The sequence below is a fragment of the Suncus etruscus genome, chromosome 7 (genome assembly GCF_024139225.1).
Source record: "Suncus etruscus isolate mSunEtr1 chromosome 7, mSunEtr1.pri.cur, whole genome shotgun sequence".
NCBI classification, from domain to species: Eukaryota; Metazoa; Chordata; class Mammalia; order Eulipotyphla; family Soricidae; genus Suncus; species Suncus etruscus.
Window position 1 is genome coordinate 96,304,367 of NC_064854.1, and position 26,690 is coordinate 96,331,056.

At 44.3% G+C, this 26,690-nt stretch overlaps 1 protein-coding gene and 1 non-coding gene across 8 annotated transcripts in view; both read left to right on the forward strand.

Annotated features, from left to right (window-relative positions):
* MPRIP (myosin phosphatase Rho interacting protein) overlaps nucleotides 1-26,690 on the forward strand; it is a 151,316-nt gene that overhangs the window by 5,265 nt on the left and 119,361 nt on the right. The gene's annotated exons all lie outside the window — the stretch shown is intronic.
* On the forward strand, nucleotides 21,572-21,705 carry LOC126014790 (small nucleolar RNA SNORA51). The gene has a single exon (XR_007497783.1). It is a non-coding gene; the product is annotated as a small nucleolar RNA SNORA51 (small nucleolar RNA).

The window sequence follows — 26,690 nt, forward strand, 5'->3', positions numbered from 1 at the left end:
AGTAATTTCTGAGTGCAGAACCAGGAGTAATCCCTGAGCTCCCCCAGCCCCCCAAAAAAGAATGCTGTAGCAAAGGGCATTCTAAAAACTTTTGGGTATGTGTGCATGCACAAATGCAAGTATTTCTCCTGGGACAGCATCTAAAAATAGAATGGTTGGTTAACATTAAATGCATTAACTTTTCTTTTACAGATATTACCCAGTCTAAAAAAGGCTGTGTCAAACCTTTGCTGGGAATGAAATTATTAAATTACTTGTTTTTCCTTTGGGAATTTTGATGCCTAAGAATATTTCTGGTTCTGTGCTCAGGGTTCACTGCTGGAAGTATTCTGGAACCATATGTGTGCCTCTGATTGAACTGGGGTCAGCTGTATGGGAGGCAGTCACCGTAAGCCTCTAGACTAGCTATAGAGTCCGTAATTCTTTAATAATTTTCTAATGAGCAGAGATATTAAGTCTGTTTTGTAGTATTTGGGGGGCGCTTACCTGATAGTACTTAGGGGTTATTCCTGGCTCTGTGCTAAGGGATTACTCCTGGCAGCACTTTGAAGGACCAAATAAGGTAGGTGTTGGCCACACACAAGGCAAGCATTCAACCCACTTTACTATCTCTCCAACTCCTCTGGTACTTATTTTTGTTGTTCATTTCCCAGCTTTCACTTATCCAGAAGGTTATAGAACCTTCTGTATAGGTAGAAGGTCAGGTGTCCACAAATCTCTTCTCTTTATTTTTGGTCTTTACCACAAATCTTTTCTGTAAAAGGTTTGGTAATAATTAGCCTTATGGGCTCTGTTACTGCCCATATAACTAGTGTAGAACAAAAGCTAGTGAGAGAAAAAGCTGCTCTCATAGGTGCTGTGAACTCATAGGCATAATGATTTCCAACAACACTTGGGGGTGGGAGAGTTAGGTCACACCCAGCAGTCCTTACAGCTTACTCATGGCTCAGGGGTTACTCCTGATGATACTCTTTTTCGTTTTGTTTTTGTTTTTGGGTCACACCCAGAAGCGCTCAGGGGTTACTCTTAGCTCTACGCTCAGAAATTGCCCCTGGCAGGCATGGGGGACCATATGGGATGCTGGGGCTGGGATTTGAACCACCATCCTTCTGCATGAAAGGCAAACGCCTTACCTCCATGCTATCTCTCCTGCCCCTCCTGATGATATTTGAGAAACCATAGTGGTGCCAGGATTGAACTGAGGTTGTCCACCTGCCAGGCAAAGGCCCTAATTGATACACTCCATGACTCCAATAAAACATTATAAGGACAGGTAGCTCACAGGATTTGGCCTGTGAACTACGGTTTACTGACCCCTGTTCAAGATACTGATTGAACGGGGCCGGGAAGGTGGCGCTAGAGGTAAGGTGTCTGCCTTGCAAGTGCTAGCCAAGGACGGACCGCAGTTCGATCCCTCGGCGTCCCATATGGTCCCAAGCCAGGGGCAATTTCTGAGCGCTTAGCCAGGAGTAACCCCTGAGCATCAAACGGGTGTGGCCCCCTCCAAAAAAAAAGATACTGATTGAACAACTAGTAATGACTATAGTTATTTTCATTTGTCCTTTATTTATGATCATTTTCCTTTTTCACTCAATGCCTTTAATGTGCAAGTCAAATTTTAGTGTTTCCGTTATTGTTTGTAGTTTATCTTCTATTTTTCCTTGTGGTGCCAGGAATTGAACCTAGTGCCTTATACATGCAAGAAAGTGTTTTATCACTAAGCCTCAACTCATCTCTACTAAGCTTTTCTGTTGTGGTTGCTAAGATTATAAGATAATTTCTAATGTTTTCTTAGGTATCTATGGTTATTTTTTTATTATAGTCTAGATAACATGGTTACAGTAGTGTTAATTTATATGTTTTCTTTGTTTTATTTACACCCGTTGGTGCTCAGTAGTTAGTTGCTCCTGATTGTGCCTTCAGGAATTACTCCTGTCAATGCTCTGGGGACTATGTGGGATGCCTGTAATCGAACAGGACTCAATTGTGTATAAGACAAACACTCTACACATATTATCACTCCCAAAACTTAGCGTTTTGATATACACAGCTACTGTATCTTTTTTTTTTTTTTTGCTTGTTTTTTTTTTTTTTTGGCCATACCCGTTTGATGCTCAGGGGTTACTCCTGGCTAAGCGCTCAGAAATTGCACCTGGCTTGGGGGGACCATATGGGAAGCCGGGGGATCGAACCACGGTCCTTCCTTGGCTAGCGCTTGCAAGGCAGACACCTTACCTCTAGCGCCACCTCTCCAGCCCCTAGCTACTGTATCTTAGCTACTTCCATAGTGTTGAAGAACTATCACCACTGCCTTTAGAATTATTTTTACGCTTTATGCATAGTTATTAAATTGATCAGATATGCATTTTAGGAAAATAATTATAAAAGCAGAAGGTCTAATTAATAGAGTCCCTTGCAGTTGCCCAAATAAATAAAACAAACCATCTTTTGCATTCTCCAGGTCAGTGTTTGAGGAGAGCAGTGTTAGCCAGGGTATTGGCAGATGATTGGAGGTGGGAATTGGGATGATGGGTAGATAGAAATATCTTTTTTTAAAAAAGATTTTTCAATCTGCCATCTCTGCCCTAAATGGACCTTTAACAGACTACAAATAAACGACGTGAGGGATGAGGAGTTGTCAAAAGCTATATAGTATTTTTTTTTTTTTTTTTTTTTTTTTTTTTTTTTTTTTTTTTTTGGTTTTTGGGCCACACCCGGTAACGCTCAGGGGTTACTCCTGGCTATGTGCTCAGAAGTTGCTCCTGGCTTGGGGGACCATATGGGACGCCGGGGGGATCGAACCGCGGTCCATCCAAGGCTAGCGCAGGCAAGGCAGGCACCTTACCTTTAGCGCCACCGCCCGGCCCCAACTATATAGTATTTTGACCTTGTAGAGTTAAGAGTTTGGAGTGGCAGTGAGAGAGGAATTCTGATATTCAGGGAGGGAACACTCACACTTAGGAGGTCCTGTGGAATTGGGTTGGTTGAAAGGAGTAGAAGAAGCAGGTTTGCAGGTCCATCAGGTTCAGCTTTCAGTCCCTCTAACCAGCTTTGCTTGGGTTCCTTGGATTGCTGGCGAGTGACCCAGTGTGAAGCTTTATTTTCCTTTGAATATGAGCTACTTCAGACATAATCTTCTGTGGAAGGACTCACTGCATCTGAAGATGTGCTTGTGTGGGTCATTATGACTTTGCTGTGAGACTGTTTGCTTTCTTTTTCATCTTCCAACCTCCCATTTTCCTATCTGTGGAGTGAGAAGTTTGCTCTTGTTTCCCAGGGTGCTTTCAGTCCTTCTGAGTCTTCTCTCATTCCTCTTTCTAGTCAGAATTTTCTGCTCCTTGGGGCCAGAGCAGTGGTGCAAGCCGTAAGGCGTCTGCCTTTCGTGTGCTAGCCTAGGATGGACTGCAGTTTGATCCCCTGGCGTCTATATGGTCCCCTAAGCCAGGAGTAACCCCTGAGCATCACCGAGTGTGAGTGAAAAAAACGGGGAAAATAAAAAGAATTTTCTGCTCCTGGACATGACAGTGCCCTGGATGACTAGGCTAGTGGGTCTGTAGCGAGAAGTCCAGATCCAGACATTTGGGAAGGAGGAGCAGGGGACACAGGAAGTCTTTGAGAACCATATCATCAACTTTTTCCTTTGTCTTGTGACATTTTTAGAATTTTTCCAAGCCTGAAACTTTTTTATTTGATATAATATTTATTTTAGAAGCAATGGGAAAATGTGCCCACCCTTTTTAGGAGATTTGTAATTTTTATGCATATTGTTTGGCAGTGGCTGTGTCAACAACTACCAGTCTTTACAAATGACCAACAAGCACTGAAAAGATGGTTCACATCATGGCCCTAGGGAAAAGCAGATTGGAACCTTCAAACCCACTAGAATGGCTATATAATAATTAAAAGGAGAATGGAAAGTAGTAAGTGTTGAGGATGTGGAGAAACTGGAACCCTCATACATTGCTCATGGAAATGTTAAATGGTACAGCCACTGTGGAAAACACTTTGGCAGTTACTCAAAAGAATTACCCTATAACCCAGTAATTTACTCCTAGTATATATATAAAAGAATTGAAAACACATTTAAACAAATGCTTTAGTGCAGATGTTCAAAACAGCGCTATTCACAAGTATCAAAAGGTAGCAACAACCCTAATGTTCATCTAGGGACAATGGATAAGGGAATTGTGAGGCATACACACAATGGAATATCAGTCAGTTATAAAAAGGATTAAGTACTAAGACATACTACAGTAAGACTAAACCTCAAAAACATGATGTTTAGCGAAAGAAACACAGAAAGCCACATGTCATATGGCTCCATTTATACCAAATGTTCTGAATGGGTAAATCCCTAAAAACAGAAAGCAAATTGCAGTTGCCAAGGGCTACACAAGAGGATCAAGAACCTGCTGATGGAAATGGGGCTTTATTTTGGAGGTGAGGAAATGTTTCAGAATTAGATGGAGATATTGGGGACATGCATAAACACTTGGAATATACTGGCTGTTGACTTTTTTACTTGAAAATGATTAAAATTTAATGTTATTTGAATTATTCCTTATTGAAAAATAAGAGTATACTAGGGTCACATCACACATTCCAAATCTGCCCTCTGCTTTTGAGTCAGTGAGGTGAATATCTGGTTATTTGTACAGCTTAACCCTTGAGTCCCAGGTCCTGAGCATGGAGTCACCAGACTGAGCTCTGAACTGCCCCAGACTGTCTGGCCCACATCAGTGACCATGGTCCCAGGCATGGCCTTGCCCTGTAGTGTTGGTTATGGCCCTATTTAAAAAGAAAATAAAACAGCCAGCAAGATAGATGTGCCGTTTAGGGCATAGCTTGCCAATCCCTCAGTTAAGCTAACCCTGACCCATAGAAGTCAAACACAAGCTACACATAGGATTTAACTTAAAAAAATAAGAGATGGCTGTATCTATGTACAGTATCTATCTTGTGTATGAGATGAGAGTGACAATGCTTCCCTGCATTGACCTACATTGACTATTGGTGTCACTGACATTGCCATTGTATTCCAAAGCCATAGTGTGTGCCTTCTAGCATGTGACAGACAATGGTGTGACCCCCACACTCCATAATCACCACGACTAAGTCCCTGACCCCTGAACATTGCTACAACAAAGGGATGGGGCAGGAGTAAAAGGCTAGGTGTGTTACTTAGTGGTAGATCATATGCGTTTCCTGTTTGAGGTCCTGGGTTTTCTCCCAGCAGTACAAGAAGCACATAGAAGTAAATAAAAATGAGAAATGGGTCTTGGCTTAAAGAACCTGCCAAGGTCTTGAATTCAGATCCTAGTGCTACTGCATGTTTTGTGGCCATCAGGACATCCTACTGTTTGGGGTGAGGAAGGCTGCAGGATCTAACTTTCTCACCTGGCAAGTGCAGAGCCTCCACTTTAGACTCTGGTGCTACTTGTAAGCATGGTAATCCCGATAGCCCTGTTGTTAGGGATGCCTGTTGAGAAAGGACCTGAGATGGCTCAGTGCCTTAAAACAACCAGGACAGATGTGAACTTAATTTCCAGGACCAGTCGTGCACCCAGTAGTCCTGACTGCCCCTGAGACCCTGTGTCTGGGGTCTTTGTTCTGTTTAATGAACACATTCAAAATATTGTGATTTTAATGCATAAAGAAGTTATTGTATGTATGTAATTTAACTTTGTGGCACTATCCAGTTCTGACAAGCCATCCTCCAGGGCTGGTTCTCCCAGTGCTCAGTAGGACTTCTGAGGCCATCAAGGAGTGTAGAAGGTGGAATATACAATGGTGTCTGCATCCAGAGGATTCCTGGTTCGCTGGTCTCCTTATACCACTTGCTCTTCATATCCTACCCATTTCTAGACTTGTTGATGTTGGGGCCATCTTTCATCTTTGGAACTTCCCTTTAGTGCATTGTGAGAATTTTGACCCTATCTACGTGTATAGGGTCCTGGCCAGGGTCCAACAGGCCTGAATTTGGAGAGTGAGTGAAAGAGTGAGTGGTGGGGGCAGCCTTAGTTTCCCAAGGAATCAAGGAACCTATAAGGATGGTGCCCACATTCTGTTTCTATGGAGTGGGTGTCAGTGGAATGGCTGGGCCCTCTTTGTAGTAATTGTTATTCTGAGGAAGTGTGCTCTATTCCCTCTTTCCTCTCACTGGGGAAATGTTTTTATTTGGGCAATCTGATTGCTACGACCCTGGTGCTGTTTAGCTAGAATAAAGAATTTTGACTTGGAATGTTTATCTTTATTTATTAATATTATAATTTTGGTTTTGGGGCCATACCCAGCTTTGCATAGGGACCACTCCTGGCTCTGCACTCAGAATTAATGCTGGTGGTCTCAGGGGACCATATGGGAAGCAAGGGTAGGTCACGTGCAAGGCCCCAGATGTTTATCTTTAAGTTGTTCCCAGGCTGCCACTTAGTCTTGAAATAAAAAGAGAGGATTGCAGTCTGGGAAAAGAGATCCACATCCTTGTGATCTGTAGAGAGGGAGGTTAGTGGGAAGTGTGAAGAGCTCTGGTTGCTAATTTGGAAGGTGTTATTTTTGTTTTGTTTTATTTCCATTTTGGGCCATACTTGAAGGTACTCATGGATTACGTTTTGTTTTGTGATCAGAAATCACTCATTGTGGGACTCTGGACCCTATGGGATGCTGGGGATCAAACTTGAGTCAGCCTTTTATACTACTGTTTTGGCCCCTAATTTGGAAGCATTTTGCCCAAGAAAATAGATTTTCCTTTTATTCTTAATAACTGTCTTCAAGTCTCACTTTTTCATGTAATGCAAACTCATTAGATCATGGGGTGAGACTTGTTTACTTATTTATTTTAGGGAGGGCACACCCAGGGTGTCCAGAGGCCACCAGGGCTTCACCCCATGGTGCTGTGGGTGGGAGCAGGGGATGTACCAGAGGTTGTCCCTGAGACCTTGTCACATGCCAAGCATGTACTTCACTACTTGAGCCATATCTACTGCCCCTAAATTGAGGTGTCTTAAAGGAAATACTTTATGAAATAGAATAGATGACCCAGATTTGGGTGGCATGGGTTTGGAACTTGGGGGTGATTTCTCCGGTCCATTACTTCATTACCCATCTGCTGTTCCATCCTCTCTCTGGTGGCCATGAAAGATAGACTAGAATACTCTTACTCAGGCTTTGTGGACCATCCAGTCTTTGAAGTTGGGGCTCTGTGAAATCTTCCAAGGCAGTGTTTTGGAAGCCCTAAATTTTTAACCCTGAATACCCTCCACACCCCTCTCTTGCCACTTCCTTTTGGAGCAAGAGAGGCAGTGGGTTGATTTGCTGGCATTTTGTCTCTGGAGACTAGAACTAGAATCTTCTATGCCACTTGGTGGTTTTCTGTCAGGGTCATCCTAGTGCACATGAAACCACAGCCTGTCTTTTTGCCCCAGAACCTGTAACTCTTTTGGTTCCTTCTCTTGTCATGCTCAACTGGGTATCTCCATGCTCCACTGTCCTGCCCTCAGCCTTGGGGCAATTTGTGCAGATAGGCTTACGCCATATGCCCCAGCATTCCCTGCACATAGAGCATCTATCCCATGATCTCATTCCACTCTTGGCAGCTGGGTGCCAAGGAATGTGGCATCAGTGCCAGCATGGGTAGTAGGAGAAGAGGGGATTTCAGAGAACGAGGGTGGCCCCTCTGCGGTCACCAAGATGCTTAGCAATGGGCTGTTATATGGGACTCCCTGTGCCCAAGAGGCTCCCATGCCAACTTTGGATCAGTCAGGAATCCGTTCTTCCTTTTGGGAGACCGCTTTGTAAACTTGCTGCTGTTTCTGTAGCAGGCGTGGGGTGGTGGTGGTGGTGGGGGTTGTATTGCGAACACACATCAAAACTGTTGAACTACTTCTGATTCCTCCCTCCCACCCGAAGGGGCTTGTTCAGTTAGTTGCTAAGCACTAACTCCCATCACACTAGTAAGTGGGTGAGGAATTGTTACGCCCAATTGGAGTGGAGTAGCTGAAACCCAGGGAGGAATAATGACCTGCCTTGGTCACAGGAAGGCCAGTGTGAGTTTTTCCAAAGTCCTGTTTGTCCTCCCTGTCTGATAACAAGTAACCTTTGCTATCAGAATCAACGCCTTGTCCTGACATGAATTCCGTAGTTGTTGGGGTGTGTGGGGTGCATGCAGGGAAGGTGGCTACCAGGATGCTTCCTGTAAGTCCTGAAATCTCTTCAGGCTCAGGGTGTCCCATATCCCCCAGTTAGGTTGTTGGCCTGTGGCGGTGACCAAACCTTTGGCACCACCCTAAACAGGAAACACTGCCTTTCCCCCTGAAAAAGGAATTGGAATCCAGAAATAGTTTTCTTGATCTCTGGAGGTACTGAAGCACGAGCTTTACAGAGACCAATCAGGCTTTGTGGCACACTTTCAGGCATCATACTGGTAATCTGGGGGGTGGGGGGGGGTGGAGGGGAGTGGCCACTGAGAGTCTCTGTGGAACCAGAAAGAGTCTATCTCCTGGATGTGTCCCAGTACACACACCTGAGCCTCTCTCTCCAGTTGGGCTGGTGAAGTGTGAGCCAGGACTCAAGGAGTGTAGTCTCAGTAGAGCTGGAGCATTCATTTGGCTTGATACCTTTTCTGACCTAGAAATCTGACACAGTTTCCATTTTCTTTTAAATGTACCCAGGGGAGGGAAGGCCTGGGTGCAAGCTGGTGCTTTCAGCACAGATTTAGGTTCACATTCTGACTCCATTTATTGTCCCCCCCCCTCCCGTGCTGATTGAGCAGGTTAATCCGAATTCAGGTGTATGTGTTTCCCTGAAAAGTGGGGTCTCTCACTATGCCCTTATATTTGAGTTCCTTTGAGGATGGTGGAAAATGCAGAGATCTCAGCCACTGCAGGATAGAGAAATCACTTTTTTGGTGAAAGTTTGCAGATAATGTGGGCGCTCAGTCTGCGTGGCCTGTTTTGTAAGCACTGATGCAGAGAAGTGTCCTGCCTCTGTAATTTAGTGGGACAGCTGACATTCAAGCTTCTGTCTCCCTTACTCTCCCCCACCCTCATACCTTCAAAACAAAAGTCAGGCTGCCTCTCCCCAACTGAGTAGCTTGGCATACCCTAGAATTTTCCTTATATCAGGCTGGAAGGGGCCAAAGGCAATCTGTTGAAATGGATTTGCTTTTCATCACGGGTTTAAGTATAAATATTGAATACAGCTTTTTTTTTTTTTTTCTTTAATGTGGCATCAGGGGGCCAGGGACTGATCTGTTTATCCTACACAACCTCTACCTCAGAGCTCTATCCCTGCAATATAGACCTAACTATATGTTGTGGGTTTTTTTCTTTTTGTCCCCTTGGTTATTTTTTGGGGGTGTCATACCCAGCAGCACTTAGGAGTTACTCCTGGCTCTGCTCTCAGAAATTACTCCTGGCAGACTCAGGGGATCATATGGGATGCTGGGGATTGAACCCAGGCCAGCTGTGTGCAAGGCAAATGCCCTGTCTTCTGTGCTCCAGCCCTAAGATTGAGCTGGTTTTAAGAATGTTTAGGGGCCAGAGAGTATAGCAGACAGAATGCTTGCTGTGTATGCAGCTGACCCCAGGTTCGATCCCTGGCACCCTACTAGGTACCCTGAGTACTGCAAGGGGTGACCCTTGACTGCAGAGCAAGGAGTGTGCGGGCTCTGTGGGTGGCAGTGCTGATTCCACTTGAGAAGGTACTTTGAGTTGCAGTATGAGTTGTTGTCAGCAAAGTAGTAGAGAATTAAGAAGGGCCATCCTTTTCCTGCTGGTGTCCATTGGAAGCACTCTCCTGGCCTCCCTGGAGCCTGGAGGAAATGAATGAAGGAGAATCACAAACAGCTCTAAGACCACCCAGAGCTTGGGCAGGGTCAGGGACCAGACTGTCTGGTGAGTGCAAAGGAGAGATCAGGCTGGGGTTTTGGTCCCCTGTGCTGATTTGGCTACTTCCTCCAGGAGATGGGTTTCTATGACCTCCCTACCCTTGAGCCAGCACCATTCATATTCTTCAGAGATGAGCTTTCTGCCCAGGCCACCTCTGTTAGGGTCTACATAAGTAGAGGGAGCTCCTCCCAAAGCCTAAGAACATGATTCCCCAATAGGCAGATATTTTCTTGGCACATAGCCTGCTGATTCCCTGTTCCCAGGTCTCCCCTCCTGCCCTGAAGCCTGAGTAGGGGCCACTCAACTTGGCTGTGTTCCCCTCAAGAGTGTGGTAATCTTTCTATATATACATTTTAGGGCAGTGACATGCTATGGGATTATATATTATGGTGGTAGTGGCTGTGATGGATTCATAGTGAGCAATAATTGTGGTGCACCAAGCCACTATTCACTTACTTATAGTCACTGCAATCTTATGAAGTACAAGAGATAAGAAAACCCAGATGCAGAGAGGTCACATAACTTGCCTGAGGGTGATGCTGTAAGAGGAAGAACTCCTACACCAACTTAGACAGTCACACTAAGGCCTCCTCCATCCTGGTTCCACACAGTCGGGAAATCTGTGTGTGTGGATCAGGTTGATCATTTGGACATTTGATGTCTGGGGACAGGGCTGTCTTGCTGGGAGGAGGATTGTGTGGCACTCACATGAAGCGTGAGCCTTGGGCGGACTTTATATAAATGTCCCCTTCCCATCACTCTCCTACCCTACATATTTTTTTTTTTAGTGGGAAACAGTGCTTCTTGAGACACGTGTAATTCTTCTTTACCAAATTGTTGCTAGATATTTTTCCCCCATGTATTCCCTAGCGTTCCTCCCATTGCCTGAATGGCACTATGTCCCCCAGGTCTCATAGCACGGGCTCCTTGTCAAGACTAAACTTTCTGGGGTTGATGCAATAGTAGAATGGGTAGGACACTTAAGCCCATCCAGTTTTTATCCGTCATTCCATCTGGTTTTCCAAAACCTACAGGAGTAATCCATGAGTGCAGAACCAGGACTAACCCCTAAACACTGATGGGTATGCCCTAACCTAGTTAAAATGTAATTTCTCGCCTGTTCTTTTCAACTGCTGCAGTTCATGGAGAAACATAGGATTGGGTTATACTTGGGGCAGTATGTGGGCAGAGGGGTGAGTGGGCAAGTGACTGGGTGGTTGAAGTGGGCATAGAAAGTAAACTATTTGGGGCCAGAGAGATAGCATGGAGGTAAGGCGTTTGCCTTGTGTGCAGAAGGTCGGTGGTTTAAATGTCGGCATCCCATATGGTCCTCCGAGCCTGCCAGGAGCGATTTCTGAGCATAGAGCCAGGAGTAACCCCTGAGCGCTGCCGGGTGTCGACGCCCCCCCCAAATAAAAGGAAGGAAGGAAGGAGGGAAGGAAAGAAGGAAGGAGGAAGGAAGGAAGGAAGGAAGGAAGGAAGGAAGGAAGGAAGGAAGGAAGGAAGGAAGGAAGGAAGGAAAGTAAGCTATCTGTCATTTGTGAAAACGTGTTCTCTTCTGACCTAGGATGGAATGCACTGGATGTACATTTGGGTGGGGAGAGTCTACTGGGCAGTACCTGGCAGTTCTTAGGAAGCCTTGCAGAAGCAAGTATCAAATTTGGGATTTTCTGCATGCTAGGCATACACTCCAGTTCTTTGAGATAACTCCCTGACCATGTGCTTTTTTCTGTTTTTTTTTTTGTTTTGTTTTGTTTTGTTTTGTTTTTGTTTGGGGGACACACCTTGCGGCCCTCGTGTTACTCCTGGCTCTGAGCTCAAAAATTGCTCCTGGCAGGCTCACTGGACCATATGGGATGCTGCGGATTGAACCCAGGTTCGTCCTGGGACGGCTGAGTACAAGGCAAATGCCCTACTGCTGTGCTAACGCTCTGGCTCCACCATGTGCATTGTTTTTGGATTAAAATGCATGCAATATAAAATGAAATATTTTATTTGATTTATTAAATCCAATCAAAGATTTTGGCTTTCCTCTTCATTTCCCTTTGTTACTATGCCAATGAGTCACACACTTGTTTGTGGTGCTTGCTGGCCTTTCACACCAGGTATTACCATGGCAGTGCTGCTGTGATCACTAAACCCACGTCCCTAGGCCAGATAACCCATTACACAGTTGAGAGGCCAGGGAGATAAGGTTGGAGTTCATGTTTTGCATGCAGGAATCCTGGGTTCAGTCATTGACACCACATGATACCTCATGTACTGCTGGGTTTTGCCCAGGTATCAAAATCAAAACAAGTAAAAATAAAGAAAGTATATCATTGGCTGTATTTATCATGTTCTTTAGTTTTGGACCAAGCCTAGCTATGCTCAGGGGTCATGGTGATCTGGGGATTAAACTAGGGTGACCTCATGCTAGGCAAGTATATACTATCTCTCCAACCCATATTCATAATGTGTACTACCATTCTGCAGTTCAAAATATATAATAAACAAATAATTTTCTATAATTATTTCTTTATTTTTGTTTTTTTTGGGGGGGCACACTGTTTGATGCTCAGGGGTTACTCTTGGCTATGCGCTCAGAAATTGCTCCTGGCTTGGGGGACCATATGGGACGCCGGGGGATCAAACCGTCGTCCCTCCTACGCTAGCCTTTGCAAGGCAGACACCTTACCTCTAGCGCCACCTTCCTGGCCCCCTATACTTATTTCTTAACACCAATTCTTAGCCACCAACCAAAATGAGCTTACTTTTTCTGGAATGTCATTGAAATGGAGTCTTAGAATATGGGACTTTTTAAAAATTGAATCACTGTGACATAGAGTTAAAAAGTTGTTGAGCCCTGATACATTGTATGTCTGATACCCAATCTATGAAATACTTTGTAAATCATAATGGTTTCAGTAAAATATTAAAAACAACCACAGGGGCCAGAGTGGTGGTGCAGCAGTAGGGCATTTGCCTTGTACACGGCTGACCTAGGACGGACCAAGGTTTGATCCCCAGCATCCCATATGGTCCCCCAAGCCAGGAGCGATTTCTGAGTACATAGCCAGGAGTAACCCCTGAGCGTCACCAGTTGTGGTCGCAAAACAACAACAACAAATACTCATTGAACAAATAGCAAAAAATAAAGTTGTTGATGGTGGAATTTCAGGCATACAATGTTCCAACATGTACTTCTTTATCAGCATACATTTCCCACCACTAATGTCCCTTCCCCCCCAGGCCTACCACTTACAAAGATACTTTTCTTCTCTCTTCTTCCCTGTTTTTCCTTTTAAACACTATGGTTTATAATACTAATACTGAAGAGGATCATGCATATCACTTTACTTCCCTTCACAGCACCCAGTTCTTGTTCATTTTCAGCTATCACTGTCATAATGGTCCCTTCTCTGTCTTAGCACATCTCTACCTTCACCCTTGGTGGTAAGCTTCCCACCATGGAATAATCCTCCTGGTTTTCATTTCTATTGTCTTCGGGTATTATTCTCATACTATGTTTTTGTTTTTAGTATCCTGCAAATTAGTGTAATTATTTTTTGTCTGTTCTTTTCTCTTTGACTCATTTCACTTATGCCTGTCCAACATGAAACTTTTTGTCTAGTTTCTTGCATCTTAGGTTAATGTTTTCAGGGTGTGTCCATGTGGTAGTATATATTGGACTTAATTTCTTTTTGTAGGGTGTGGTGCTAGCGTCACCACCAACCCTGATGGTTCTGAGGGTCAATTCTAAAATGCCATTGCTCGGAGTGTCATATGTGGAGATTGCACCAGTGTCAGCTGCATGTGAGGCCAATACCTACTCTCATTCTAGTCCTGTACCTTATTACATTTTGTGACTGAATAGTCATAGCCTATTGTACGGACATACTTTTTATGTTAGTATTTTGGGGTTTGGGCCATACCTAGTGGTATTCAGAGCTTACTCCTGGTTTTGTGCTCAGGGATCACTCCTGGCAGGCTTGGGGGACTATCTGGAATTCCAGGGATCCAACTCAGGTCAGTTACATGCAAGGTAAGGCACTCTACCCACTATATTTTGTCCAGGCCCAGGATATACCACTTTTCGTTTACTCTCTTCATCAATTAATGGACATATTTATTGTTACTAATTATTGATTGCTGTGAATAGTGGTATTGTGTACATTCCTGTAGGCGTTTTGTTAAATACCTACCTTCTGTTCTTCTGAGTTGAAATTCAGGAATTGCTGTGGTAATTTAGTTTTTGAGAAATGTTTTTTGAATCATTCTAAAAAGCCAGATATTAATATTGCTAACTTTTGGAGGATCATGGAGATGGTGTTAGAATGGTGGTTGGTCTGAATGACACCGTCTATGCCCTCATGGATGAATCTAGGATAGATAACTGCTGTCTGAGCTGCTCTTGGGGAGTATAAGCATGGGTACAGTCCTTAACATGGTGTCAGAGGAGTCCATCCCCCTTTGAGCTTTCTCCCCTCCTTTTTTGGGGAGTGTGTGGGTTACATCCAGAAGTGGTCAGGGCTTTTTTTTTTTTTTTTTTTTTTTTGTGGTTTTTGGGTCACACCCGGCAGTGCTCAGGGGTTACTCCTGGCTCCATGCTCAGAAATTGCTCCTGGCAGGCACGGGGGACCATATGGGACGCCAGGATTCGAACCGATGACCTTCTGCATGAAAGGCAAACGCCTTACCTCCATGCTATCTCTCCGGCCCCAGGGCTTTTTTGTTTTGTTTTGTTTTGTTTTTGGGTCACACCTGGCAGCGCTCAGGAGTTCCTCCTGGCTCTATGCTCAGAAATCGCTCCTTGGCTGGCACAGGGGACCATATGGGATGCCGGGATTCGAACCACCGCCCTTCAGCATGCAAGGCTAACGCCCTGCCTTCATGCTATCTCTCCGGCCCTAAGGGCTTATTCTTGATTCTGCACTTAGGGATCACTCCTGTGTTGCCATGGGGGAATCTGTGTCAGTCATATGCAAGGCAAGCACCTTACCTGCTGAACTGTGTCTCAGACTCCATACTCTCCTCCTTTCCCCCTCCTTTTGGTCAAACCTAGACCAGCTTCATTACCAAGAAGATATTTTTGGGAGGATGCTGAGTGAGCATGGAAGTTGAAGCCCAAGTAAGAAGGTGGTGTGCACCCCAGAGTAGTGAGGAACATGGGGAACCACAAGTGAGAGGCATGGAGAGCTGCTGGGGAAGGGGCCCTGGAACCTCAAAAGGTTCTTGGGTCAGTAGCAGGAAAGGACCTCATCTATCCTGTTTGTCACTCTTCCAGGTTTTACATTCCTTTTTTGTTTGTTTTTTTGTTTTTGGACCACACCCGGTGACGCTCAGGGGTTACTCCTGGTTATGCACTCAGAAATCACTCCTGGCTTAGGGGACCATAAGTGCAAGGCAAACACCCTACGGCTGTACTATCGCTCCGGCTCCAACACTACTTTTTCTTTTCTTTTTTTTTTTTTTTGGGAGGGGGTCACACCTGGCAGCGCTCAGGGGTTACTTCTGGCTTTATGCTCAGAAATCGCTCCTGGCAGGCTTGGGGGACCATAAGGGTTGCCAGGATTTGAACCACCGTCTTTCTGCATGCAAGGCAAACGCCCTACCTCCATACTATCTCTCCGGCCCCAACACTTTATTTTTTTTAACAAGACAGAAACTGGACATGAAACTCACATATGTGAAGGCTGGGAGGAGAAATGACACCCCTTTGAGCCCACCCCCACCCTAGTCTATCCTGTGCTCCAGGCTTCTTCACTGTCTGATAACCACTGATAAAACATCTGATGTATGCAAAAGAAAATAAGTACTATATCTTATGCAACATGAATCCAGTCTAAATTTAAATAATAAACACTCATGAACTTACGTCTCACCTGCCCCACCTCTTTCAGTGTTTCCTCCCCTAGGGGTAACCTTGGATGATTTCTGGAGCCAGCCAGAGGCCTAGGCCCAGCTTAGGGTGTCCAGGCATTGTTCCTGAAGAGAGTGAGAGTTACAGACAAATGGACAAAGCATTTTTGGTTTGAGTCCCTTTTTTCTTGTCTTCCCAGCTCTCCAGAGGGTCTGGAGAAGTTTCTCTGTGCTTGATGACTCAACTTCTCTCACTGGCAGGGACCCAGGGGAGGGGTCCACAGCAGATACTGGCTCTGATGCCCATTCTCTGTTCAGGCCTTCTCTCCAAAGCAGACTTGAAGTGTCGAGCAAGACTTGCCTGCCCTGCTGAGTGTGGATTTGGTTTTGTTTCTAAATGGACTGTACTACGTCTGGTGTGAGAGGCAGCCTTTTAAGGTAGTGTGTGGAGAAGGGACTCTTGGGGAGAAACCAGGAGGTAGGTGTGAATGCTTGCTTGTATTTGGCTTAAGGAGAGCTGAAGTGTAATCAGCCAGGTGATGCCAGGAGAAGTAGGTGTGTTGGGGGCAGGACTGACTGGTTACTGAGCTGAGAGCATACTGGGTGGGATTGAAGAGGGCTGGTTAGGACTGTGATTCTCAATGGTTTGGTCTCTGGATCTCTTTGTATGCATTTGGTTATTTAAGGCTCTCAAAAGATTTTTGTTTCAATGGGTTATGTCCATGGCATTTACTCTGTTAGAAATTAAAACTGAGCAGTTAGAGGCTGGAGAGATAGTACAAGGGTTAAGTTGCTTGCCTTGCATGTAGCTGATCCCAATATCATATAGGTTTCAAAAAGCTAGGAGTGATCCCTGAGCACAGGCTAGGACTAAGCCCTTAACACCAACACTCACTTCCTCCCTCCAAAAGACACCCCCCCAAAAAAACAACTGAGAAGTCAAAGTACTTATTGACAGAAATGCAGACCAGTACATACACAAATTACATGTGTTCTGAAAAACAGCTGTCCCAGAAAAAAAATGTTGCTGAAGAGTAGCATTATTTGACCTTTATTGAAGTTGGGTTCACATACTTTCTGTATTTCATTTTTTGTCATGTCATAAAACTTTTGGAAAACTATCCTATTAAGAGAATGAGCATGAAAAAGGCAAATGATGACTTGGTATTTTTCAAACTAATTTGACTCATGGACCCCACAGTGATCTTAGGGGTCACCACTTTGGGATTTTGAGGAACCACTAATGTAGCTCAAGTTCAACTGCCCTGAGTATCTTGCTGGTGGGCAGTATGCACACGTGTCGTGATGGAACTGGTAGTGGTGAGGACCTGGTCAGAGGCCCGAGGTAGTCCTGGGAGTGAGAATTTGGATGTGAGATGGACAGAAGGTGAGGAGTACCTGTGTACTCTTTCTCTCTCTGGAAGTTGGAATGTTGTGGAACTGGCATTCCCTTTCTCCTGCCTCTCAAGACTCTCCGAGGAATGACTGAAATTCAGGCAAAGAACTCCACAGCACTTAGTGGGACTCAATGTGACAGTGGTGGGCTAGGAGAGAGGTTTACATTCTCCTGACTGCACAAGCAGCAGTCGGCAGCTTGGGGAAGGAAGTTGCTTTGTCCTGGGGTTTCACTGCTGTGTTCTGCAGCCCTCAGAGGGAGGGATCAAAGATGACTGGAATGTTTTAGGATGGAGACAAGCAGGATAGGGCAGGCAGTGATGTGGGGGTTGATAAACAGCTGAGAATTAATGACCTGCAGACTGGCTCTTCTCCTCCAGGCACTGCTGATTTGCTTTGTAGCTAGAGAGCCAGGAGGCCTCAGTGTTCTCCCAAGTGATTCTTGACTGTTGCTGAGAACTATGCTGGACCTTGACTCGGAGTTAGTGCCAGGGTCAGTTGAAAAACTCCCTTTCCTTGCAAGTCCAGGGACGAGAGCTGGGTCAAAAATCACTGTGGAGAGTACAGATTCTTCTCTCTAGGAGTGATGATCAGTCCTGAGCCTTCTAGGTAAGTAGCTGAGAAAAGGGCCCAATGGAGTCTCAGAGGGTCCCAGAGACCTCAAAGGACTCAATTAGGATTTATTTTATTTTGGAGGAAGAAACTTGGATCAGTATCCAGAATTTGTCTCAGGAAAATTGCCTTTTCTCTTTGGGATTAAAAAGATTCTCAGTCAGGTCTTGTGCCCTGGATTTGATGCCAACAGGAATTTTGATGTCTTTACTGTTAAGTGAATTAACCCATGAACTCTAATCTTTTAGTTGCAGCACGATTTTTGTTATGACTGTCATTTTATGACATCTGTTAGAGAAAACATTTTCCCTGTCCTTTTCTTCTCTGCTCGAAGCTTCCCCCTTTCCAGGCCATCCATGTCCTTGTTGGTGGTAAATCTTTGTGGGAAATGCCTGTAGGTTTCCTTTGAGAAGTTTTGAACTTGAGTGTGGTTGCATAATGGGGCTGCCCAGTGGCATTACCTCCCACCCCGCTTTCCGAGAGCCACCAAGGACCTTTTTTCAGTGATCTTCTTCAGCCCTTTTCCCTTTTTTGACTTTCAAGGAGCTAATTGCCCACTGGTAGGTAAAATATATTTTTTTGGTCTCCCTAAAATGAGGTTATTTAAAACTAGCCACAAGGGTCTTTAAGGGAGAGTTCCATAGGCTGAACACACACTTTGCATGAAGGCGATTCAGGTTTAATCTCTGGCACTGCATGAATCCCCTGAGCACTGAATTGGAAGTAGCTTTTAAGCCCTGCCAGGTGTAACCCCAAAACAACAAATTAAAAGGTTGTTACAAAAATACCCCCAGATTGGTCTAGATCGATAGCACAGCAGATAGGGCATTACCCTTTCATGTGGCCAACCCAGGTTTGATTCCCAGCATCCCATATATCCCCTGAGCTTGCCAGGAGTAATTTCTGAGTTTAAAAGTCAGAAATAAACCCTAAGTACTGCCTGGTGTGGCCATCCCCCCTCAAATACCCCCAGACATTTGTTAACCCCACCTCATTTCTGGCTTGTGCTTACAATTCTCACTTCTTGTTGTTGTTATTGTTGTATTGGGCCATGCCTAGAGTTGCTAAGGAGTTACACCTGGCCCAGAAAATATTCCTGGTGGGCTTAGGTAAGTGTCTTGCCCACTACACTATTATTGCTCCAGCACGCATAGTTCACATTGTGCTAAACCATTCCTTGATGACTTTTATCCCTCACCCTCTTCTGTTTGGTATTTGCTACCCATGCATGGCTAACACCTCTACTACTCCCCCCCCCCCCACCCCGGGTTCCTAGTTCACTGTTCCGGCATGTTGTTGGCCTTGCCCCCTCAGACATACCCAAATGTACATGAGTGCTCACAGGTACTCACAGTCTGGGGCACAGCCTTGGGCACATGTGTGGCAACTGTGGAGAAAGTATTCTGTGCCAAGACCAACATGTCATTAGATACATTATTTCAAACTCTGGAGGCAATTGTTCCACCAGATACTTACTGTCTTTGCTTTTCTCTTGTGTTGTTTCTGATTAGGCAAAAGATGAAATTGTTGGCACATTGGTTGAGATTTGAAGCCTTCTAGGTACCTCTGGAGGAGTGGGGCTTGAAGACCCAGGCCTTGTGGGGTGTGGGGTGTCTCCACCCTTTGGGGAATGTCTTTGAACTTCCTCTCTGGTATCTCTCTCTCTCTCTCTCTCTCTCTCTCTCTCTCTCTCCTCTCTCTCTCTCTCTCCTCTCTCTCTCTCTCTCTCCTCTCTCTCTCTCCTCTCTCTCTCTCTCTCTCTACTCTCTCCCTCTCTCTCTCTCTCTCTCTCTCTCTCTCTCTCTCTCTCTCTCTTCCCCCCCTTTACCCCTCCCTCCCCTAGTATTCTCTTTTTCTTTCTGGTGTTTTGGATTTGGGAGCCACACCCACACCAAGTTGTACTCAAGGGTTACTCCTGGTTCTGTACTCAGCAATTTTTCCTGGTGGGGACTCTAGGTACCATATGGGATACTGAGGATTAAACCTGAATCTGTGAAATGCAAGGCAAGTGCCTCACCCACTCTGGTCTCTATGTGTGGGTATTCTCAGTGGCTTTGTTTGAATTGATATCTTTGTGTTCTGGCCTCTCACAGCAAAGGTAAATGGATTATTTCTTAGTCTTAGAGTCATCTATCCTGGAATAATGAGTAAGCTCCCATCTGATTCCTATGAGTATCCCTGTTTGTGTTACCCTACTTCTGAGATCCTTTTCTGGGGGTAGAGCTGGGAGCCTTACGTATGATTTTTACAGGGAATAGGAACATCACTTTCCCCAATTCCTAATTAACCTATAGTGTTCAACATTACAGTGATGGATCATAGAAAGTTGGTCTGTGATAGGTTCCCCAGGTAGTGGGCCTCTTACTCCTTATAGGTGCTGTGCTTTGGGGCCGCACAGAAGCCAGAGGCCTCTCCTGACAACAGGGTTCTCAGGGGAAGGGCCTGAATGGAGTGTTGTTCAGGACTAGATTCCCAGGAGAATATCTTCTTTAGGAATATGCTTCCTGATGGCATGGTCATCCTTTATTTTGGAGTGACTCCCTGATTTGGAGAGGCTTTGTCTACTGATTAGGAACCACACATGGGCTACTTCTGCCTTGGCCTCTTAAGTGCTAGACAGGTCCCTTAGTCCTCTGTACACTTGCATTTCATTTCCTTGTAAGGAAAATGGAAGTAATGGACACATTTCATTTCCATACTTTTGCATCTTAGCTTGGGGGTTGTAATGCTTTATTTTGCATTATGAGGGGGGGGTCTCTCCTGGAGAAGCCTGAGTTCTCTCTTGAATGTGGTGCCTTCTTTCCCCTTTTAATAGTTTCTTGACTTAAAAAAAAAAACAGTAAAAAAGGGGCTGGAGCAATAACATGGATATAGGGCATTTGCCTTGCATGCTGAAGGATGGTGGTTCAAATCCCAGCATCCCATCTGGTCTCCCGAGCCTGCCAGGAGTGATTTCTGAGCAGAGTCAGGAGGAACCCCTGAGCACTGCCGGGTGTTACCCAAAAACCAAAATCCAAAAAAAAAAAACAAAAACCCAAAACAAAACAAAAGAAACGCTAAAAAGGGAGTAAATAGCATGTACCTTGTAGGTGTTGACTTCTGATGACATTGGGTTTCAGGACAGACACCCAGTAGGCATTTTATTTATTTGTTTATTTATTTATTTAGGTTTTTGGGCCACATCCAGCAGCACTTAGGAGTTACTCCTGGCTCTGTGCTCAGAATTTGCTCCTGGCAGGCTTGAGGGACCATATGGGAAGCCGGGAATCGAACCCAGGTCCATCCCAGTTCAGCCTCACGCAAGGCAAATAAATGCCCTACCTCTGTGCTATCACTGGTTCCCAACCCCCAAGTAGGCATTTGAAACAGACTGCCTCATATGCCCACTTAGATTGAGAGTGTCTAATGGTTGTTCCAGTAATTCACACCTGCAGACCTGTCCAGGTCCATGCTCCAGTGGTTGGAAAATTAGATTTGTTCCACATACTGGATGCTTTTCTATTTGTGGGTCAGCAGCCTTTTCCCATTTGGAAGACCAGGGTTTTGCCAGTTACACTTGGCTCTAGGTCATGTTGAATGCCACAGTTCTGAGTGTCTTCATAGTGGTCAGTTGTTCCTACTAATCTGCAGAAACAGATGCCCTGGAAACTCATGCTGCCAGGAGGTGGCTCTACTGAAGATTCTAGTTTGGATCCAGAACTGAAACCACAGGATACGGTTTAGAGATAAGTTCTGTAATGGTTTGTTCCATACAACATTGTGGAGCCAACATTGTGAGTGGCCTCATGAGTAGTCTGTACTAATGACCAATACTGGAATGTTTTAAAAGAGAAATATCAGGCCTCGCAATTCTTACCACAGGCTGTGTTCTTTACACTGATTGTATAGAAAGAGGAGGTATAGTAAATGCACACCATATACACCTCAACCCCAGGCCCTTTGCCTGATCTGTATTGTGAATTGGGGGACAAAAAAAATAAAAGAGAGAATTTACATTTCTTTTTTTTTTTTTTCTTTTTTTGGTTTTTGGGCCACACCCTGTGACGCTCAGGGGTTACTCCTGGCTATGCACTCAGAAGTTGCTCCTGGCTTCTTGGGGGACCATATGGGACGCCGGGGGATCGAACCGGGGTCCATCCTAGGCTAGCGCAGGCAAGGCAGGCACCTTACCTCCAGCGCCACCGCCCGGCCCCGAGAATTTACATTTCTGAGGTCCTTAATCCTTTGGGCATAGCCAGAAGTATACATATCTCAGGTATGGGCCAGGCAGGTGGGCTTCAGGATTCTGCTGGAGGCTTCCATTTGTGGAAAGGACATGAGACTAAAGTGGACATGTACTCACATCTCCTTATTCTGAATTATATCAACATATCAGATAAAATATATGACCTTGAAATCTTCCATGATTTACAAGCTTAAAAGATGGTCAGATGACTGCTACCCAAGCATCATTTCTCCTTTTGGAATTGAAGTGAAGAAAATATTAAACAGCTTGTTTGTTGTGAGTGTACAAGTATTTTCACAAAACCTTTTTTTGTCCTTTTTCAGGGCTACACCAGGCTTGCTCTGGGGTGTTGTAATGTGTATATGTGTCTGTTGTTATTTTTTAAAGGGATGGAAAGATTATGGAAGCATTCAATAGTCATAGATGATGGCACTGAGATTCATGGAGATACTCTTACCCTGGTGTGTACTACCTGGTTATGAAACCAGGACCTGGAAACCTGAGCCTTCTGGTTCCCATGTCTGGTCTTTTACTCAAGCTATTAGGTCATACTGGTGGTGGTATGGGGAGGTTTCCAACTACCTTCTGTTCTGCAGGAACAATCAAGCCTCCCCTTGGGGGAATATACTCTGCTAGGACTATATACAAAGTCATATGCATGGTCACACAAAAAAATTATCTCTTCTTTTTATCACATTCTATGGTATATACCATCTAATAGCATTTCTTTACAACTATTAAAACAAATAGAAAAGCCCAAGATTTGCTTGTGACCCCAGCAGTCAACACAAAAGCTGCTTTCTTATTGATTTCTGCTCTCTATTCTTTATTTTATTTGGTTTTTGGGCTATTCCCAAGGTGCTCAGGGGTTACTCCTGGCTCTTCACTCAGAAATCACTTCAGGCAGTGTCGGGGACCATATGGAATGCCGGGAATTGAACCCGGATCAGCCATGTACAAGGCAAATGCCCTACTCACTGTGCTAACACTGGCCCCAGGCCTATGTATTTTTATGAGTGTAGACTTTGTTTTTCCATCTGAAATGTTCTGGTTGCTAATCTGTCTCCTCTAAACTTACAGATCCTTGAGGGCAGTGTCTGTGTGCTTCTGTATCTGCTTCTGAGTGCTGCTGGGGCAACACCCCAAGTTCCAGAGGGAGGGTACCAGTCACCCAGAAGATAAAGTATGACTCCACCCACCTCTATGTAGGGAGCCTGGTTTTGTAGGATCCTGTGGGTCACACTATGGAAGGCTTTTTGAATTTCTCAATTATTTATAATTAGATATGTAATACTTCAGTGAATTGACTTAGCAGCCTTTGCTTAGCCATTTCCTTGTTAAATGTTGAGTTACTTCAATATTGTGAACACAGCTTTCTTCTGTTACTTCTTCAGGTTATTGGGCTAAAGTACTTGTAGAACTGTCATGGTTTTTGGTGCACGTGGCCATGCTGCTTCTCTAGCTTGCTCTCTGTGGTTTTCTGTAGCACTTCTGCCATTTGTCTTGTCTTTGCCCCCAGCACAGTGCACCAGGTAATGTGTCTGAGGATTGGTTCCAAGGTCAGAGAAGGGCATTGAAGCTCAGCCAGTCTGCTGACTCTTTCATGTGCTGGCCCCACAATGTTGGGTGCTGACCCTGGGAGCACTGTGTTAGCTTCAGGCTCCCAAGTCTTGGTCAGAAAAAGCATTTCTTTCCAATAATCAATAATATTCAAAGAATACTTAGAGAAGAGCCCCATTTTCAGCTGTGTGGTATAATTGATGCTTGTTCCTGGACTTGCTCATGTCTTTGTTTTTGTTTTGTTTTTATTGTATGCATCCTTCCTGTATATAGGGCACTTAGCTGGGTGAAGGCAGGATTCTCATCTGATGAGCTGAGGTTCTATAAGAAAGAAGGAATGTAGGTAGAATGTAGTTTGGAGAGAAGGTGAACAGGGAGTTGAAGAATGGTGGGATAAGTTCCATGGAAAACTGTTGGTACACGGATATAGCAAAGTTCAGACCACTGGTCTACCAGTAAAAAACACTGGATGAGAGGCCCAGCACATACAACAGCACTTGCACAACCCAGGAGTCGGAACATTGTTTCCTTGTCCCTGGGAGGTAGAGGTGTAACTGAAAGTTTGAAGTGAGGCAGGCAATGTCTTTGGTTAGTGGCTGCTGTAGCCACAGAAAGTTTCCAGTAACAGTTGGTGTTGAGTTAGTTGGTCATTGTCTTTGAAGGAGACTTGGAATTTTAAAGGGACTATGTAGGGAAATGAATCATCCTATTCCATGGAGTAGAAAGTTTGTGGGAGGTGAACTTTGGAAGGTGAGGTGGCATCAGACTCTATGGAGGGTCTTCTGCATGACAGAATGTTATAAAAGGAGCGAGTGAGATCCACATTTTTTGGGGTGAGTGCCCCTAAACAGTTTGGAGGCCAAGGGCCCACCCAGTCCTGTTAATTCTGAGCCTCTTGCTGGTTGGGTTTTACAGTCCAAATCAGCACGTTCAGGGGATCATGAATTAAACCTGAGAGTTTTGAGCTATCTTCCCAACCTGAGTCCACTTTTTTTCGCCATCTAAAGAGGACCTTCTACAGAACCAGAGAGAGTGTTTGAGGCCAAGCAGTACTTTACATGAAAGAGGCAGGGTTTGATTCCTGGCACCATATGGTACCCTGAGCATTGTGGAGTAAGCAACCTGCCAGTAGTATTATAATGGAACTTTTGCTGCGAAAAGCGTTATATTAATATTAATGAGGTCTAATTTGATAGTTTGTGTTTCATTTGAATTAATTTTTGCATAGGGTTGAGCTTCATTTTGATATTTTTTTCTGTGATTGTTCAATAGTTCCAGCACCATTTGTTGAGAATGTTTCTTCTCACTGAATTGCTCTTACTAAACCTTTATCAAAAATTTAGTTGGGTTTATTTTTCTTGGTCTGGCTTCCCATAATTAGAATGGATCGGTGTATTTGTCTAATCTTTCATGAATATTACACAGTTTTAATTAGTGTAGTAGATAATAAGCTTGTAATTGAGTGGATAGATATCCCCCTCTTCGTATTTAAAAAGAATATCCTCTGTTTTTGTTGTCATGATGAGTAGAGGTTGACTTGATTTCTAATTCTGTGCACTTCAGTTTTGGTGTTTGTGCACTTCATTTTGGGCGCCTGCACACACTTGGTTGCAGTGTACTAGAGCTCATATCTTTTGTTGTGGTCTGGGAGTCCCAAAGGACTGTGCCCCCAGGTTCACATTCAGTGTATGTAGACCAGTGCTGTGCTCATGGTCTTACACTTTGACTATGGCTGCCTTTGCCTCTGAAACCTCTCACCCTCCTTTTAAAATTTAAAGTTTAAATTTAAAATTTATTTTATGTTGTAATTTCAAGGATCAAGCGTAAGGCCTTAAACATCTAGTATGTTGTATTCCTTAGTCCCTAATTAAACAATTAAAATTCTCATTTCTTTGCCTTTTCAAAAAGATCTTTAAAATAATCTAGTCTAGGGGCCGGGCGGTGGCGCTAAAGGTAAGGTGCCTGCCTTGCCTGCGCTAACCTTGGACGGACCGCGGTTCGATCCCCCGGTGTCCCATATGGTCCCCCAAGCCAGGAGCAACTTCTGAGCACATAGCCAGGAGTAACCCCTGAGCGTTACTGGGTGTGGCCCAAAAACCAAAAAAAAAAAAAAAAAAAAAAAAAATAATCTAGTCTAGATCTATCTTTATTTTTCTGAGCTTTTCAATTTGGAGAATTGACATCCTAGAATCTTCTACTCTATGAATACTAGATAGCTACAGTTTTTAAATTTCTGTTTGATTTCTTCCATAAACATTGTATAGTTTTCAGCATGTGAATTTTTTTAAATTATTTTTAATTATGAGAACAAATATGCAAAGAAAGAGGACAAGGTAAAGTTACAGTGGAAGGACAATCACCCATAACATAATTCTCAGAAGAAGTCGCCTTGCTGATATCTTAACTTTGAACTTTCAGCCAAAGAACATTAAGATAAATAAAACAATTCATGTACAATTACTTTGTCCCTCAAGTCCCCAGATTGTAACACATTATAAAATTTCTTAACAGAACACAAGGCAATCTAAAGCCATAAAGCTTACGTAACTCCTTAAACATTAGAGGCATAGCATTTTTTACATTTCCATTTATATGCATATTAGCTTAAGTTTACCTCAAATTTTAAGTGTTTGTTTTTTTTTTTAAGGATTAGAGTCAAAGGAGCACAGTAAAAACGGTGTTAGAGTGGCAATTGTTGTTTGCATAGACCCACCAAAATATGAGGGGCATGGAAAGGAATAACCTTGGCCTAAATATAAAGAGACCCTACCCCTGAAGTTTCCTGGCATAAGACCAAGTCTAGGCTCCAGGCAAGCTAGATCGTCCAATCCAAGACATTGTCTGTAGTGCCAACACACTTTTATTTTTCACACAGTCTCTGTTGTTGGTATCATGTTTCTGTATTAAAGATACTGGAATCTGTATATCCTACATTGAAGTCAGGGCGTGGAGCATCCTCTCGTTTCACCTCACCATTAAAGGGTAATGCAGGAAGCCCTGTCCTGTAAGCAGGTCGTTGTTGTTGTTAAGTCCTCTCAGTGTTAAGGGAAGTCTCTTGAGCAAGTCGATGTCTGCGCAGTGGTAGGGTCTTCCATGGTAGAGGATTGCTTCCAGGTGATGTTATGGACAAATCTGGATGTTTCGTGGATGCCTTCCCTGGTTCAGGGGTGAAT